Here is a 16,907-nt window from a genome sequence, read left to right on the forward strand (position 1 = left end):
AGATCTCTGTGAGCTCGAGGCCAGCCTGGTCTACATAGAAAGTTCCAAGACATCCAAGGCTACAAAAAAAAAAAAAAAAAAAAAAAAGACTCTGATTCAAAAATAAACCAAAAAGGAAGAGGGGGAGGAGAAGGAGAAGTCGTCAGCTAAAGGGGAGCTGGGAATGGCAGTGTATGCCTCTAATTCTAGCACTCCGGAGACTGAAGCCAGAGGTTTGTGTGTTCAAAGTCTGGCCTGAGCTATAGAGTAAGTAAGACCTTGTCTCAAAATGGAGAAGCTAAATTATGCTACAGTTCAAAGCTTTGGGACTGAGGACTTCTCTTCAGAAGCCCTCTCTTCCTCGGAAGGAAGGAGGCACTGGAGAGGTGCAGGTCCCTTGCTGTATAGCATGGATGCTGAATGCCACCCAAAGGCCTGTGTAATAAAGCCTTCGACCAAGGATGGCACCAGGGGCACATGGTAGAACCTTTTGTGAGAAGGACCTAGTGCCAGGTCCTTAGGTCACTGGAGGCCTTTTCTAAAAGAAGCACAGAGGTCCTCTGCCCTTTCCATCCCTCTTTGCTTCCTGGTCCACAGTAGTTCTGCTCTGCCACAGTTCCTGTCATGCCGCTTTAGTGCAAGCCCAAAGTGATCAGGTCAACCACTGATGAAGCAAAGTAAGGCGACCCTAGAAGCTCATCGCCCAGGTATTTCATTACAGGAACTGGAAGCCGACATGCACCTGTAACATCTACAGTCCTTCCCGCTCTTCTAGAAGACAGTATACATAATTTCTAAATGTATCAGTATAGGGTGATCATGTCGCACCACACAGGGTTTAAAAACTGCACTTCTCAGAGGCTGCTTGCAGGTAGACTCACTCCAGAAAGATCTGGGTGCGGGGGTTTATGTCTAATCCCAGAACTTGAGAGGCAGAAGCAGGATGCTGAGGGTTCAAGGTTATCCTTGGCTAAGTTGTGAGTTTAAGTCTATCCTGGGCTACATGAGACACAGTCTCAAAAAGGACAAAACAAATAAAAAAACAACAAGAGAAATTTCAAAAAAGGATATATAAGAATTAAACCTTCGTAAGATGGATTTTAAGCAAGGCATACTCTGTATGGAAACCTCAGAAATCACTTTACTAGAACAAACTACCTGTCAGCTATTGTATCTTCTAATGTTTTTTTTTTTTTTTTAGAAAATACTCACTGGCATTTTTTTTCCTGTAAAGTTTTTAATGGTGCAGACCAGGAAATGGTCTATCCACAGTGCTGCATCCTGCTGTCTGCCCCGTATGCTCGGCATTAATCATACAAGCAGCATTTCCTGAAGCACCAGAAACTTCGTATAACCATGATTTTAACTGACCACATAGCATTTGGTCAGACAGAGTGATCAGTTTACATAACTGTTATTCTCATGCTAAATATGTAGCCCCTTCCCTATTCCCCCTAAACCTGAATAATACTACAATGAAAACTTAGTGATGTTTATTCACTCTTAGTACAGGAGTTAAAAAAGTGTAGAATGACTTATGAACACCTCTAGCAGGAACAACGGTCAAAATGTTTATTTATCACCCGGTGCTTCCTGAGTCCTGACTAACTATAATTAGAAGAGACTACCCCAAATAGATGGAGAAAGACAATGATCATAAACTGCCAGGGAGGCCACAATAAGCATGCCAGCTGCTTGTCTGCCTACATCTCCAGATACCCTCAGCCACAGAGCTGGTCTTCCAGTGCCTTCTCCCTGGGGATTTGAAGGCACTGACCAACCCTTGAGTTCTCCTTCCCTTAGGTCAGCCATCATCAGTCAGTTCATGACCCATCTCCTAATGTAACCAAGCTGATTCTAAATTCTTCCTCTGACAACAGTCACAGTCCTCCAGCGAGTATTGCCTGACTCAGACTCACTTCTGAGGATGGGTTTGATCACAGGATTTCTTGATTTTTATTCCTATCTGTGTTGAAAGATAGTCTTCCCTATTTCAAAATCTTGGTGGTACCTGATCACACAAAAAGTCAAATTGCAAATAAATAAATGTGGGCTGAGGAAATAGCTCTCCTCAGGGCTGTCGGCGAGTAAAGCACGTGGTGTGTAAGGATGAAGCCCTGAGTTCAGAGTCCCAGCACCCATGTCTGCTATGACAGCAAACATCTGCTACCCTAGTGCTGGGAGACAGACCTGGGCAGACCCAGGGGCTTCTCGGCCAACCAGTCTAGTCAAATTGATGGTCACCAGGGGCAGAGAGAGACCCTGTCTCAAAAATAAGATTGAGAGCAACAGAGATACCCAGTATCCACCGATGGCCCGCATATACATACATACAAACAAGTTAATCTTCACACTCATGCATGCTCACATCAAATGACAATAAACGAATAAGCAGATGATATGCATACATACATGCATATTGGTGACAGGTATTTGTCTTTATTGGGAGACTGAGGCATTATGAGCCTAAGGGAAAAAAAATATTTTCTCCAATCAAAAAAAGCTTTATAAAGATACTGAGATTTTAGCAGATATTTGAATAAATGTCAGACTAGCACTTAAGGACAGCTAGGAGAAAAAGACATCATCTGCAGGACAGGAAAATGGGTACACAGGAGTCAGGAGCTGTCATTCGCCCCCAGTCGCTCTTACAGGAACCTCAAACTGTCTTCTGTAACAAATAGTCACAGTGCCTGTAACAATTACGGGTTGTGCTCATGGACACCCAAGAGGTTACAGCCCTGCGTCCTCCAATCCAGGACACAGAAGACCCTGGTGACCCTCAAGTCTTCGCCATGAAAGACTGCAAACCAAAAGGCCTCGCCTTGATGATACCTGTCACCAAAGGAGGATGGGCTTTGACAAGCAAGTCTGTGCGATGTAAGCACCCAGCAGGCTGCCCCTTCAATGGAACAGTCCCCAGGCTGCCTTCAGCACTCTATTAACACCCTCAAGAGCATGTCCTACACAGAGAACAGTCCTCATCTTGCCACAGAGGGAGCACGGTTTATCATTCCTCAGCTTTGACACAGGCAGAGGGAGATTCACTCCTCACTCAGGGGTCATTTAAGAAAGACAACTTTGGTGGCCGACACCACCACCTTCACAGGAGAAGGGCCACAGCCCTGGTGTGCCCTCAGACAACTAGAAGGAGGCTACCTGTCAGTATAAAACCTTGTGTAGACACAGCTCCCCTGTGCCTAACAGCACAGAAACTTTAGATCACAGTCTACTGTTTGGTTGTGGAAATGTTAATGAGGTGGGTCTGGCCAAGGAAACATGACTAGAATGTTTTCTTAAAGAAAAACAGTCTTAGCCAGGTAATGATAGTGCACACCTTTAATCCCAGCACTCAGAAGGCAGAGGTAGATGGGTCTCTGTGAGTTTGAGGCCAGCCTGGTCTACAAGAGTGAGTTCCAGGACAGCCAGGGTTACACAGAGAAACCCTGTCTCAAAAGAAAGAAAGAAAGAGAAGAGAGAGAGAGAGAGAAGAGAGAGAGAAAGAGAGAAAGAAAGAAAGAAAGGAAGGAAGGAAGGAAGGAAGGAAGGAAGGAAGGAAGGAAGGAAGAAAGCAGGGAGGGAGGAGGAGGGGGAGGGAGGGATGGAGGGAGAAAAGAAGAGAAAGGAGCAGCTGGTCAACAAAGAACACACTCCATGTTTGTTTTTATGTGTTTTGTCTTTGGTATCTTTGAATCATATTTTTTCGTTTTCTTTTTCTTTTTGCTGAGAAAGAGGTAAAGAGAGAAAGAGAGAAATAGAGAGAGAACATAATGTTGGGTGGGTAGAGAAGAAGAAATGAGCTAGGAGGAGGTGGCCTGGCACAGGGAAAAGAAGATGATCAAAATATAGTGTGTAAATTTTAAAAAATAAAATAGAAATTAATTGTTAAAAAAAGAATAATGTCTTCAGGGAACTGGAGAGATGGCTCAGTGGTTAAGAGTACTAGCCACTCTTTCAGAGGACCTGAGTTCAATTCCTAGCACCTATATTATAGCTCACAGTCTGTAATTCCAGTTCCAGGGAATCTGATGCCCTCTTCTGGCCTCTGTGGGTACTGCACACATGTGATGCACAGACACACATGTAGACAAAAATGCATACACATAAAATAAAAATTAAAAAAGAATAATGTCTTCAAATGTCACCTATGTTAGAATGTATCTAAATGTCCTCCCTATTCGAGGAATACTCTAAGCATGCAACACATTGTTTGCCCATCCATCTTTGGAAAGGCCTTTGATACGCCGAATGACCCTGTAACCATGGTTACACAAGTGTCTGTTCCAGTCCCCACTTTCATAGACTTTGTATCAAATGATGATTCCACAGACCGCCATTTGAGCAGTCGCCATGCCGTTTTCCCCAGAGCCGCACCCTTGGTGTGGTGGCGCCAATGCACAGAGCTCCCAGCTTTGCCGTTCGTCCCAGTGCATATCTGATCACTGCTTGGGAAAACACAAAAGCAAAGTCTGAAAAGTCTTTCCTAGGCTGGAGACACGGCCCAGGGTTAAGAGCACTTGTTGCTCTTGCAGAGGACCCGGGCTCGGTTTCCAGCACCCACGTGGCAGCTCACAACCTTTTGTAACTCCAATTCCAAGGGATCAGACTCCCTCTTCTGGCCTCTGCAGGTATTGTATGCATGAGATCCACAGGCATACATACAGGCAAGCACTCATATGCATAAAATAAAAACACATCTCTTTTTAAATATTTCCTAAACCAAGCAGCTAAACAAAACCCAAACAAGGAAGTAGAAAATGAAGACTTCGGAGTAGGGGGAAAAGGGAAAGAGAGGAGAAAAGGAAGAGGAGAGACAGAGAGGGGAAAGGTGAGATTTTGCTCGCTTCTGCAGTGGCCCCATTCCCCATCCCCTCACCTTGCTTCACCAGCCACGTCACTCTCCTGGTGTCTTAAATTCTCCCCTGGAATCCTACTTCAGCCCTTACCATCCTCGTTAGTTCTCATCCTGCAAACGTGCACATCCCCAAGATCAAAAGAATAATCTACAGCCACAGTTTTAGTTATACCAGCTAGGGCTGAAAAACATGAATTAATTCCACATCCTTTGCTTGTTTTTAAGGCCTATAACCAACCTACCCTGTGATGATAAATTTCCTAATAACTCTTCGTGTTAGTCAGCTTTCCACTGCTATGACAAAATACCTGAAACAATACAGTTAATGAGGAAAAAGGTTACCATGGGCTCATGGGTTCAGTGGTCTCAGTGCATGGATGCATGGCCCTGCTACTTGTCTAGAGATAAAAAGGAGTGATGTTAGGATTCCCACTTCCAAAAGACCAAGTTAAATCTAAGTCAGTGAAGGAAGTTAAAGCTAGAACCCCAGGTACACTGATTAACTCCCAACCTCATGACCTTTAGCAGCTGACTCACAATTGCCTTGCAAGTTTGCTATTTCCAAAGAAGCCCTGTTGACATTAGTTTCTGAAATTCCTTTGCATCACAGACACGGGAGCTGGCTTCGTTCTAGGAACAATCAAATGACAGTCAGAGAAACGAAGAAAAAGTCAGTGAGCTGCTGGTGGGATGACATTTAACAGGAGGCCAAGGAAGCCGCGCCTATTCTTTGCCTGAGTAGCCTTTCCGCCATGCTCAGGGGTGTGGCTAGCCAGCATCTCCAGAACGAAATGTGTCTGTGGCCAGATGATACAGGAATCCTGAGGTGGCGGTGGTTATTTAGAAACCAGCACTGTGGGAGAGAGGACCACTTATAAAGATTGGAAACAAGTAAGCAAACTGGTGACAATGGTCATTAAAAGTTGCCAAGTGACTTCTCAGTATTGAGACAGATTTGCAATGTTTTCCCAACCCCGATGCAGGGACGAGAGACAAGAGAGACCACGGCGCTTGCTGACTGAAAACGATATGATTAAACAGCTTCATCTCCCAGCTTAGCTTCTCCTACTAACAATATGTGTGTCTCTGGATTCTGTCCACCCTCTTTCCTTATTTGATAGTCTCAGGATCTGAAACCATATCTGACTCAGTATCTCTGCCACCTACACACGTAACGGAGTCTCTCAATAGCACGGGTTGAATAAATTTTGAGTTGACTAATTAACATAATCTCAGAGAAGCAATAAAAAGTTCAGCTCTGAAAAACTTGACGTTTGAGCATCTTGGATTCCAAACTGAAATCTCCTGGTTTCCTACCATGGAGGACTGAAAACCCTGGGAAGTAGGGAAACAGGAGGTCTGTGCAGTGTACCGGTGCAAATAAAACCCAATCCTAGGAGCTACTGTGATAGCAAACTTCTACCAACCATCACCACTAGCTGGGAACAATCCTGGTGCCCTTCATACAGTCTGTGCCCCAGGGAGAGGGGAGGTTTGGTGCCCCCATACACGATAAAGACTTTCTGAGAGATTCATCTCAAAGAGTGTCTAACTTACTGTCCTACTGCTCTAAAGCAACACCATGACCAAGACACCTTATGAAAGAAAGCATTTCATTGTGGGGCTTGCTTACAGTTTAGAGAGGGAGTCCATCACCATCACGGCAGAGAACATGGGGGCGGGCAGGCAGGCATGATGCTATGGAAGGACCCGAGAGCTTACATCTGATCCATAAGCACATGGCAGAGAGAGACAAAGCTAACTGAGAAGGATGTGGACTTTTGAAAGCTCAAAGCCCGTGTCCAGTGACTCACCTCCTCCAACAAGGCCACCCCCCTCCCCAATCCTTCCTAACTGAGGACCAAGCATTCAAATATCTGAGCCCATGGAGACCATCATCGTTCAATGCTCCACAAAAGGTAAACAAATCATAAATCATAGGCTAAGACTCTGTAATCTGAAACCCAAAATATTGCAAAATCTGAAAGCTTTTGAACACTATGATATGATGATGCCACACGTGGCAACGTCCACACCTAACTTCACTGGTGTAACGGGATGCAAGTCAGAGTGCAAGAAGACCCATGAGATCCCCTCAGGCTGTGTGTATAACACGTACATGAAATCTGAATTAATTGTGAGTTCAGACTTGAGTCTTGCTATAGTTTGGAATGTCCCCAAGGGCTTACATGCTAAGGATTAGTCTCCAGCCTATGGCACCACAGGCAGGTGATAAAATCATAAAGATGCAAAATCTGATAGGAGCCCTTCAATCACGGGAGTCACGTGCCTGAAGGGGATTATGGGACCCTGATGATACTAAAAGAATGCCCTGATCTCCTTCACATCCCACTTCTGAGGCCACAGGTCACCATGCACCCTTGCCATGATATCCTCTACCAAAGAAACAGAGACATTTTAACATGGCCAGAAGCCAAGAGCTATTGCTGTTTTTATGTTGACTACCTCGGGTATTTTGTTATAGTAACAGAAAGCCGACTAAGACAAAACACCGCCAACAGGAGTGGAGTCTTTTTCTTTGCTATGTACCTGAGACGACATGGGAAAGCCTTTGGAGTGGGTTTCCATGAGGAGTGTGGAGAATTTAGAGACACAGGCTAGAAGGACCCTAGGATGTTACAGGGAGAAGGTAACAGAAAACGCTGTCGTGGGCTCGGAAGAACAGAACGTGGAAGGAAGTGCAGAGAGAAAGGTCAAGACAAGAGGCTTCAAGTGGAAAAGAGGACTCCAGTGGGAACCGCCCCTGTGAAAGCCACCCTTGTGACACTATGGTAAAGAATTTGTATGCATGCTGCCCATTCCCCGAGACCTTGGAGGCGGCTGAGCGTCGGTGTGACACAGTGGCCTAGCTGAGAACATTTCAGGGCACAGAAGAGGTCGAGCCGTGGCAGGAGTGTCACCCGAGCAGTGGGAAATTTTGGAAAATCTGAAATTTGGCCTGAAAAGCAACCCACGTAAAGACGCCATCAAGGACCGCAGGTGCCAGCTCTATTACAAAGAAGCCAACTGAAGCCAAGCATGGTGGCGCACGCTCGTGGGATTCCAGCACTTGGGATCAGGAGTTCAAGGCCAACCTGGGCTACACAGGGAGTTTGGGACCAGCTTAGGCTACATGAGACCCTTTCAAAATAAAAACAAAGGGCCAGTCCTTTGCACTAAAACAGCAACAATCTGCAGATCACAAGCTCCATTTCAAAGGCTTTGCGTTGAGAGGAGAGTCCCTGGGGAAGCCTGCTGAGAATCTTCCACTATGTTCCTCTGCCCAAGCCCTCCAAGGCTGCCACAGCCATGGTTCACGCTAAATCACATACAGTTTGTACCAGCAACAAATCTTGGCATCTTTGTGTGATCCGGGCCTTGCAGGGACGAAGAATGTCAGGTATGGAGTCATGGAGGCTTCCTCTGAGATGTCAAAGGAAAGCCAAGTGTAGTGGAATCAGGATCTCAACAGGTAGCCCCTGGGGGGTGATATCAAAGTATGAAACTGAAGCGGAAGCCACAGTGGAGACCCTGGGAAGTGAGAGATGCCAGGAATGTTACAAGTCTGCCCAGGAAAGACACATCAGGGAGCAGAACAAACCCAAGACCAAGGTTCTGTGGACGGCAGTTGGCAGGGTCACAGAGGTGGGGCTGCCCAAGCCCCCCGGGGCTCACAACACAACACCATGTGTCCTGGGTGCTGGGCACAGAGCCGTGGGACGCACAGAGCCATGGGACGGAATGGTCCCCAGGTGGACTTCATTCCTACTTTGCTCTCACTCTGCCCCTTGCCGTTTTCCTCTTCATCTCTTTTTAAATGGGAAACACGCCGTTGTAGAACCAAGGAGCATTTTGTTGTTTCTGCTTGCTTGCTTGCTTTCACGGGAACTCAGTTCACTGTGCCTGGAGTCTCAGAGAAGACTTTGGACTTGGGTTTTTGTACGATGATGCTGGAATAGGGGAGACCTCGGTCTTGGGTGTAGACAGGGGAGACCTCGGTCTTGGGTGTAGACTGGACACGTTTTCCATTGTGAGATGAACACAAGTCTTTGGGAACCAAGAGTGGAAAGCTTTAGTCTAAATCTGGACTATCACCCACAGTCCTGTGTGCTAAAGACTAGGTCCCTGGCCTATGGAGCTACTGAGAGGTAATGGAACCTAAGAAGTGAGACCTAGTGAGAGAGCTCAGGTCACTGAAGTGTTCCCTCAAAAGGGATTGTGGGGTCTCTTGTTATCTCTCTTTGGTGTCCCAACCATGAGGTGAACGGTCTTCCCATGAATATCTGCCATGGCACGCTGCTCCAGCATGGGCCCAAATTGACAGGACTTATTAATCATGAACCGAGACCTTGGAAGGTGCAAAAATAAATAAACTTTTTTTCTTTTAAAGTTGGTTGTGTCAATTATTGTGTGACAGTAACAGAAAGCTAACCTGGGCCCCATTTCCATTTATATCATTTGTGAATGTGTGAGTGTGTATGTGTGTGTGTGTGTGTGTGTGTGTGTGTGTACAAATATTTCGAAGTCTAAAAACAAAATCTAAAATCCAAGACAATCTTTGTTGCATCATTTTAGATAAAGGATATTCAACCTGAATTCTATAATGAGAACAGACACTCCATGTTTAAGTTACTGCATGGATTCAGATTTTTAATACACTGGCTCTTATTTTTATGCAGAAGAGATGAAAAGTATTTTTATCTCAAGGCTTTGGAACTAAATGGCAGATGGCAGTTAACAGAAAGCAGCTTCCCCAGAGAGAGCAGCAGGCACATGTATGCCTGTGTGTACAGGTGATGGCATCTATGTCTGGGTACCAACACCAACTGCCTACAGTCAACCCAAGACCCACTGTCCTCTGTCAATCAATTCACTCCAGAGCTGAGCTGCCTAAACCATCCTGGGCCCAGGCTAGGCACTCAACTTACAGAGTATTAAGAGTTCCTCTTGACAGGCTACTACTCAATTTGCTTCAGCAATTAAAGCCTCAGGAGAGAGTAGTCTGTGTATGGGGACATCCTATGATGTCATTCTATCCAGTGACTTTATCTTGCACCAACTAGGTTAGTTTTGATAAAATTAAGCCTGGTGCCTCACCTCCTTCCATGAATTATATCTATTTCTTGGGGGGGGGGTTTAAGAGATGGACCTAAGAAATATATATACCCATCACAGTTAACTGAATGTGGGGTGTAAAATAAAATCTGCTGAAATAAAGAGTCGATTTAAAAGCGAGATGGCTTTATCGAATATCTACATGACAGCCACCAGCAAAAATGTGACCACTCGGTCTGCCCCTCTGACAGCTCACTTGGCAGCCTGCCCTCGCTCACTCGCTTGCTCGCCATCGTGACTTCATTCTGCCAGGCCGCCAGGCTTCCCTGATGGCTCGGTCCTCTCTGAGGCTCGTGAAAAGGCCAAGCTCTCTCCTGAGGAGTGTCAGGGTCCCAGAGACCACCTCTGTGACACTCCTGCCACCCTGGGAGACTCGGTATCTTCAGTTCCCGCCTGCTCAGGGCCACCCTGATGGTTGTGTCTGTGGTGGTTATCTAATTGTACTGAAATGTGATTTTGATTGTATGTTAATAAATAAAGTTGCCCAGGGGTCAGAGCTATTAGAGCCATAGCAAGAGTGTGGCGGTGGTGGCACACGCCTTTAATCCCATAGATCTCTGTGTGTTCAGGGATACAGCCAGCATTGGAGACATATGCCTTTAAGACCTAGGGGGCTGTACATTCAGACAGTGACGAGGCAGTCATGTGTTTGGGTTTACAACCAATGAGAAGGCAGAACAAAATACTATAAAAAGACGAACAGACAAGATATAGCTTTTTTTCGGGAAGCTGGGACACCGCAGGAGGAAGGGTGAGATTTCAGCTCTGAGCTCTGACCTCTCGGCTTTCTCTTTTACATTGTTTCTGTATTTCTTATTTAATAAGATTGTTGGATACATCAACATGTGTCTGTCTTGACCCTCACTTGGTTTTGTTTGTTTGTTTGTTGTTTTTCTTTAAGAAGGGGGAGAAATGATGATCTTAACTCAGAACAGATATTGAACCTAAAAGTTGAAGACCAATAGCTAAGGAGATGACTCCGTCAGGGAAACGCATGTCTCACAAATCTGAGGACCTACATTCAGTCCCTAGGACCCACATAAGATAGAGCTGACCGTGGCATCTCACACTTACAATGGTGGCTCTGAAGAGGAGAAACGGTGGTCCCCGAGGCTCACCAGCCAAGCAGCCTCATCAACGGGGACAGGACAGGACAGTGAGGGGACCTTGTCTAAAGGAAGAGGAGGAAAGGGTGCAGAGAGGGAGGGAAACAGAGAGAGAAGGCAGACACATATGGAGTGATGCTGGGGGTTGTCTCCTGGCCACCACACATACTCACAACACATATGTATACCTGAGTGCACGCGTGCACGCGCACACACACACACACACACACACACACACACACACACACACACACATTGAAGCCAAGACTACAAAATTCTTACATAAATAAATTCTCATGACCTTGGGTTGGACAATGATGTCTTTCTTTTTTAATTCTGGGTTTACTTATAATGAGACCATGTTGGGATTCGAGAGGGTAAAGCTGGCAGCTTGCAAGGCCTCTTACGCCTCATTCAGATCAGACCATGATTTATTTACATATGACACCAAAATCGGGGTGATAAAAGAAAAAGTGATAAATTGGACTTTATCAAAAATAAAACTTCTCTGCTTCAAAAGCATCATCTAGGAAGCAATAAGATGACTCATAGACCGTGAGAAGACATTGACAACAATATCTGACAAGGGTCTTTCATTCACAGTATGTTATAATAGCAACAGCAACTGTAGAACAAGCCAGTTTTAAATAGGATGGGGGCTTTGAAGTCTTATTTTATTTTCCAGAGAAAGAGTGAATGGTCTAAGAACATGGAAAAACGCTCAACATCATTGTCATCAGAGAAATAAAAACCAAATATCACAATGTGATGTCCCTGCTCAACCACTCGAGTCAAAGGACAGTCTTCAGGGCTGAGAGTGAGGGCTGAGCAGATGTTAAATGGTGTGGCCACTTTGGCAAACAGTTCAGAAGTCTCTCAAAAGACTGAACATGAGGCCGGGCGGTGGTGGCGCACGCCTTTAATCCCAGCACTCGGGAGGCAGAGGCAGGCAGATCTCTGTGAGTTCGAGGCCAGCCTGGTCTCCAAAGCGAGCTCCAGGAAAGGCGCAAAGCTACCCAGAGAAACCCTGCCTCGAAAAAAAAAAAAAAAAAAAAAAAAAGATTGAACATGAATTATTGCATCAGCTTGCAATTCCACTCATAGGCACCCACCCACCGGAAGTAGAAGAGCCCTTGGAGTCACCAAGATTTGTATGCAGAATGCTCAGAGCAGCATTATTCCTAACATTGATGAGTGTGCTGGCACTCAGGCCCGCCCCTTGCGAACCCACCCAGTGTCCTGACAACGTCATATCTCTATCTCCATCTATCCCTCTCTCTCTCTCTTCCCTTTTCCTTCTCCCCAATAAAACTTTCCATGTGGGTGCCGTGTCTGCATGGTATGAGTGACTTTCCACTGTGCCCCCTTGGCCACTGCCCACTGTGTCTGTATGGCATGTCTCCCTCACCCGCCGTGGGGCACCTTGGCTCCACTAGCCAAGGCCGCTTCAATGTTTTACAAAAGAGTGGGTAGAAACAAAGTACAATATGATCAGGTGGTAAAAAGAAATGAAATACTGATAGAAACCGCAACACACTGGGCCTTGAAAACACTGTAGTGAGTGAAGGAAACCAAACCCAAGAGACCACACTTCCATCGATCTGAACCACGGAGAACAGTGAGATCTGAAGAGGCAGGAAGTAGCTTACTGATAGGATCGCCGGTAGCAACCACAAATCTATGGAAATGTACTAAAACCCACTCACTAAATGACTCACTTAAGGGGGTGGATTTTATAACATCTCAATTGGATCCCACTATAGACACCAGGAAAAGAAAAGTGACCTCTCTAATTCCTGCCAGCCCAGTGTCAGGCACGCATACACATCTGGCCCCACAGATGACCCTCAGCCAGCCCACAGTGGCCAACATCTCCTCACCCCACCCTGGCCAGGGCCCCTCCTTTCTCCCCTGTGCATAAAACAGACTAGAAGGACCCTCTGGTAGCAAACATATCCACAGTCGGGTGCGGCTAGCTTTTCTCTCTGCTTCACATGCAACCATCCCAGTTCAGACAGACAGGCAGGCTGACAGGCAGACAGACAGACACAGAGCAGTAGAGAGACATTATTTCAGAACACACTGGGTGTAGACACATTGCTTTTTACCTGGGAAATAACAGAAGGGAAGAAACAAGACATTTCCTTAGACCCCTTCCCCACATTTACTACATTTTCCACTCCTGAATTCTCCTGAGCTAATGTAATACAATCTTGAAAATTTACACCATAATGTGATGGAGAGAGGCTGGCAAGAGCCCTGCGTAGTAAACGGGCAGCCGCGCTAATCGATAACCTACTTTCAAATGAAAAGAGCCTGGCCCAATCCCTCCTCTCCGCCCCGGGGCTGCCAAGCAACCGAGCAGCCGCCTTCTGGGGTGAACACTAATTGGTGCTCTTGAGAAGCCAAGGGCAGTCTCATCCAGGTGACCCATTAGCTAGAAACTACTACAAAAGGAGGCAGAAGGGGTGGGGGGAGATCAGGGTAAAGAGGTTAAACAGCACAAGTGATTTAAAGAGGAGAAAGGCGGCTTAAATTTGTATGTGAAAGAGATAAAGAGAAAAAAAATGAATGCAGAAAAAAAATGGCGGCTGAGGGCTCAGAGATTTCCTTGGGACACTCCTCACAGCTCTGGGGCCTCTCTGGGACCACCAGGGTCTTTCAAAGGCTGGAGTAGAGGAAGATGGAGTGGCCTGCCCCTCATCCCACTGGCCCCCCAGTATAGAATAAGAGCTCTGGGTGGCCCCATTCTGGCCAGAGGCAAGTGTGTGACTGTTCCTGAGGCTTGGCATCTTCCGGAATCTTCACTTGTCATTTCCATGGTGACCACAGGTTCGTGAACGCATATCCACGGCGGGCAGAAAAATTAACTCAGCTCTGCAGGCTGGGTGAGCAGATGTGAGCAGTTTAAAATGTGGTTGCAAATCCTCTCTTCAAGTCCTAGGTCACGTTTGGCAGAGGTCACAGTTTAGGAACTGAAGATCTCAGGGACGGCCACCACACAGAGAACACGAGCTCCAGCTAAGTCTTGCAGTGGAGACTGCCTGGCTTGGCCTTGTCAGTAGCTCTGAAGGACGCTATCTTCCCATTTTACAGAGGTGAAGGCTGATGCGTGGCAGCATGAGGACAGAGCTCCAGCGCGTAGCTGGAAGGGAGCCAGGGTGGGAAGATGGACGGCCCTGGACTCCAATGCCCATCTCCTAGATGCTCACTGAATATTCATCCAGGGAGAGAGAAATAGGAGATTCTCCCACAGTTGGAGCCATAGCTTGGCTCTTGGATGGCTCCCGGAGGCCAGTGTGTTGAAGAACTGGTCTCCAGCCTGTCGCTATTTGGAGGTGGTAGAGCCTTCAGGAGGTACGGCCTAGAGGGAAGAAATCAGGTCACGGGGACATGCCCTAGGAGGAAATATTGAAAACCCAGATTCATATTCTCTCTCTCTCTCTCTCTCTCTCTCTCTCTCTCTCTCTCTCTCTCCTCTTCTCTCTTTCTCTCTCTCTCTCTCTCTCTCTCTCTCTTCTTTCTCTCCCTTTATAGCCACCAAGAGCCGAGCAAGCCACACCACCACATATTTCCACCACAGTGTGCCTCTGCACCACAGTCTCCAAGGCAGTAACAATAGAGTCCACCACACATCACCCGCAATTCCTGAGACTCGAGGCTGAAATCAGCTTTCTACACTGAAGCTGATGCTCTCGGGCATTTTATCACAGTGATGAAGCGCTGACTTCAGAACACAGGCCTTTGAGGACCTGACCTCAGAACAGCTCATAGTCCCAATGGAACCAGGCACATTCCTTTTAAAGGACTGCCCCGGCCCTTGCAGCCTCCCGAAGAAGTATTACCCTCCTCCGATTCTTGCAGCTGCCAGTGATGGCCTCGGGCACAGATCTGGGCCCTGCTTTATGTCCCTCGTTACTGCAGTCCAGGTCCTGGGCCAGGCCCACAAGCCTCCATGTCACCTGCTCCCTGCCTCTGGTCCGGACGCCTTGGCCCACACATGCGACTTTCCAGGTGCCCAGGGTTCACTTCCTCTGTCTCTTCCTGCTGCAGAGCTCCATACCCCCAGCCCTCTGCTGTCCTTGCCACTCCCGTGAAGGGTCGTTTCGGTCTTTCTGACCCCATTTTATCTGCCCACACATGCGCTGCAGCCCACTGTCACACAGACGGGGACTTTCATTTGCACACCTATCACCCTTGTTACTCTACGTCTTGTTTGGTTTCATGTCTGCAGCGTGTAACACACAGATGTGTCCCGGGCTCACCCACACTAGTGTGCGGAAAGGTGACTCCATGAGGTCGCTCAGGTCTCACTCTCTAGCACACTCAACAGGCTGTTCCTGTTTTATTTTAGAACACCTGGGAGCAGGGAGAGGGTGGGGACTTACTTTATAACAGGAGTGGAGTTTCATTTGGGGAAGAGGACAGCATCCTAGGGAGGGATGGTGGATCCGCTCACAGGATGTGACCATGTTTAATGTCACATGACCCCCATGAAGGCTCAGGCCACAGAGCTGTATGCCACCACAGAAAAAAAAGGGCAAAAACTAAAGCTGGGGGATGGCTCAGTCTATAAAATGCTTGATGACCTGAGCTCTATCCCCAGAACGCATCTTTACAAGAAAAAAAAAAAAAAGCTGCCTGTAATCCCAGCTCTGAGGGGAAAGGGGGCAGGGGGTGCTGTGCAGAGGCAGTGGGATCCCAGGCACTTACTGGCTGGCCAGGCTAAGGTAATGTGAGTTCCAGGCCAGTGAGTGATCAAACCAAGAGAGATGTCACCTGAAGAACACTCATGGTTGACCTCTGGTCTACACACACACACACACACACACACACACACACACACACACACACTACACCACACTACACCACACAGCACAACACGGAGAATTAGCATAAATACCACCAGCAGACAAATGCTTAAACATGTAGACCAAGAGCTTGGACAAAACCAAGAAGAAGGTTCTGTAACAATTCAGCCTCTGGACAGTCCAGTTTGAAGACAATCCCAAAGCCATGAGGGAAGCTCCAACCACTCAGGACTCTGTGCTTCTCTACTTGAAATTGTCCTCTAGCTCAGAGCCTGGCCCATCGCGGGTTCCCTGGACATTTCCAGAATGGATCTAGAACAGATGGGGTGAGGTGCTCTCAGCTTGAGAATCGTGAACGACAATATTATTATATTGTACATTATATAATATCGTGAACCACCATAAATATTCAGTCTTGTTTCCTTTCCTTTAGTTTTCTCTCCTGAGACAGGATCTTGCTGTGTAGCCCCGGCGAGGCTTGAACTTACAATCCTCCTGCCTCAGCCTGGAGGAACATTGGGGTGGCAGATGTTAACACCACACCCAGCTTACGCCTTCCTTTTAGAAAAAGCAGTAGCTGAGTCGTGACCCTGTGCTGTTCTCCAGCCAGAGTGTCCCATGGCCTGTACTGTCCCACTCTCAGGGAAGCCAGTCCTGGCCTGGGCCAGGCTCCATGCCACTCCTTCACCTCCCTCCAAACACAAACAAAGAACAGCAACCCCCTCCCCACACCGAGTCTTTCATTTTCTCCGCTGAGATCCCAGGACCTGGGGCCATTAAACTTCTATGGGAAAAACTAGGGCCCCAGAGGCTCAGGAGGGCATTTTCCCCCCCTCTCATTTAAGGGTCATTTTGCTAATCAGAAACAGACCTAAACTGCCAGCTCTATTATCCATCACCAGGGGACGGGGGAAACACACACCCCAAGAAGAGAAAATCTAAACCAAAAGGCACTGGACCTCACCCCTTCATTTCATGAGAAGTGGGGTAAAGAATAGCTCCATTGAGGCTTCACTCACAGACTCAAGGCTGCTGGGAAGT

The 16,907-nt window shown here is 47.0% G+C and overlaps 1 protein-coding gene across 1 annotated transcript in view; it reads right to left on the reverse strand.

Annotated features, from left to right (window-relative positions):
- Kif26b (kinesin family member 26B) overlaps positions 1-16,907 on the reverse strand; it is a 422,280-nt gene that overhangs the window by 384,799 nt on the left and 20,574 nt on the right.

Source organism: Peromyscus leucopus, chromosome 15 (genome assembly GCF_004664715.2).
Source record: "Peromyscus leucopus breed LL Stock chromosome 15, UCI_PerLeu_2.1, whole genome shotgun sequence".
Lineage (NCBI taxonomy): Eukaryota > Metazoa > Chordata > Mammalia > Rodentia > Cricetidae > Peromyscus > Peromyscus leucopus.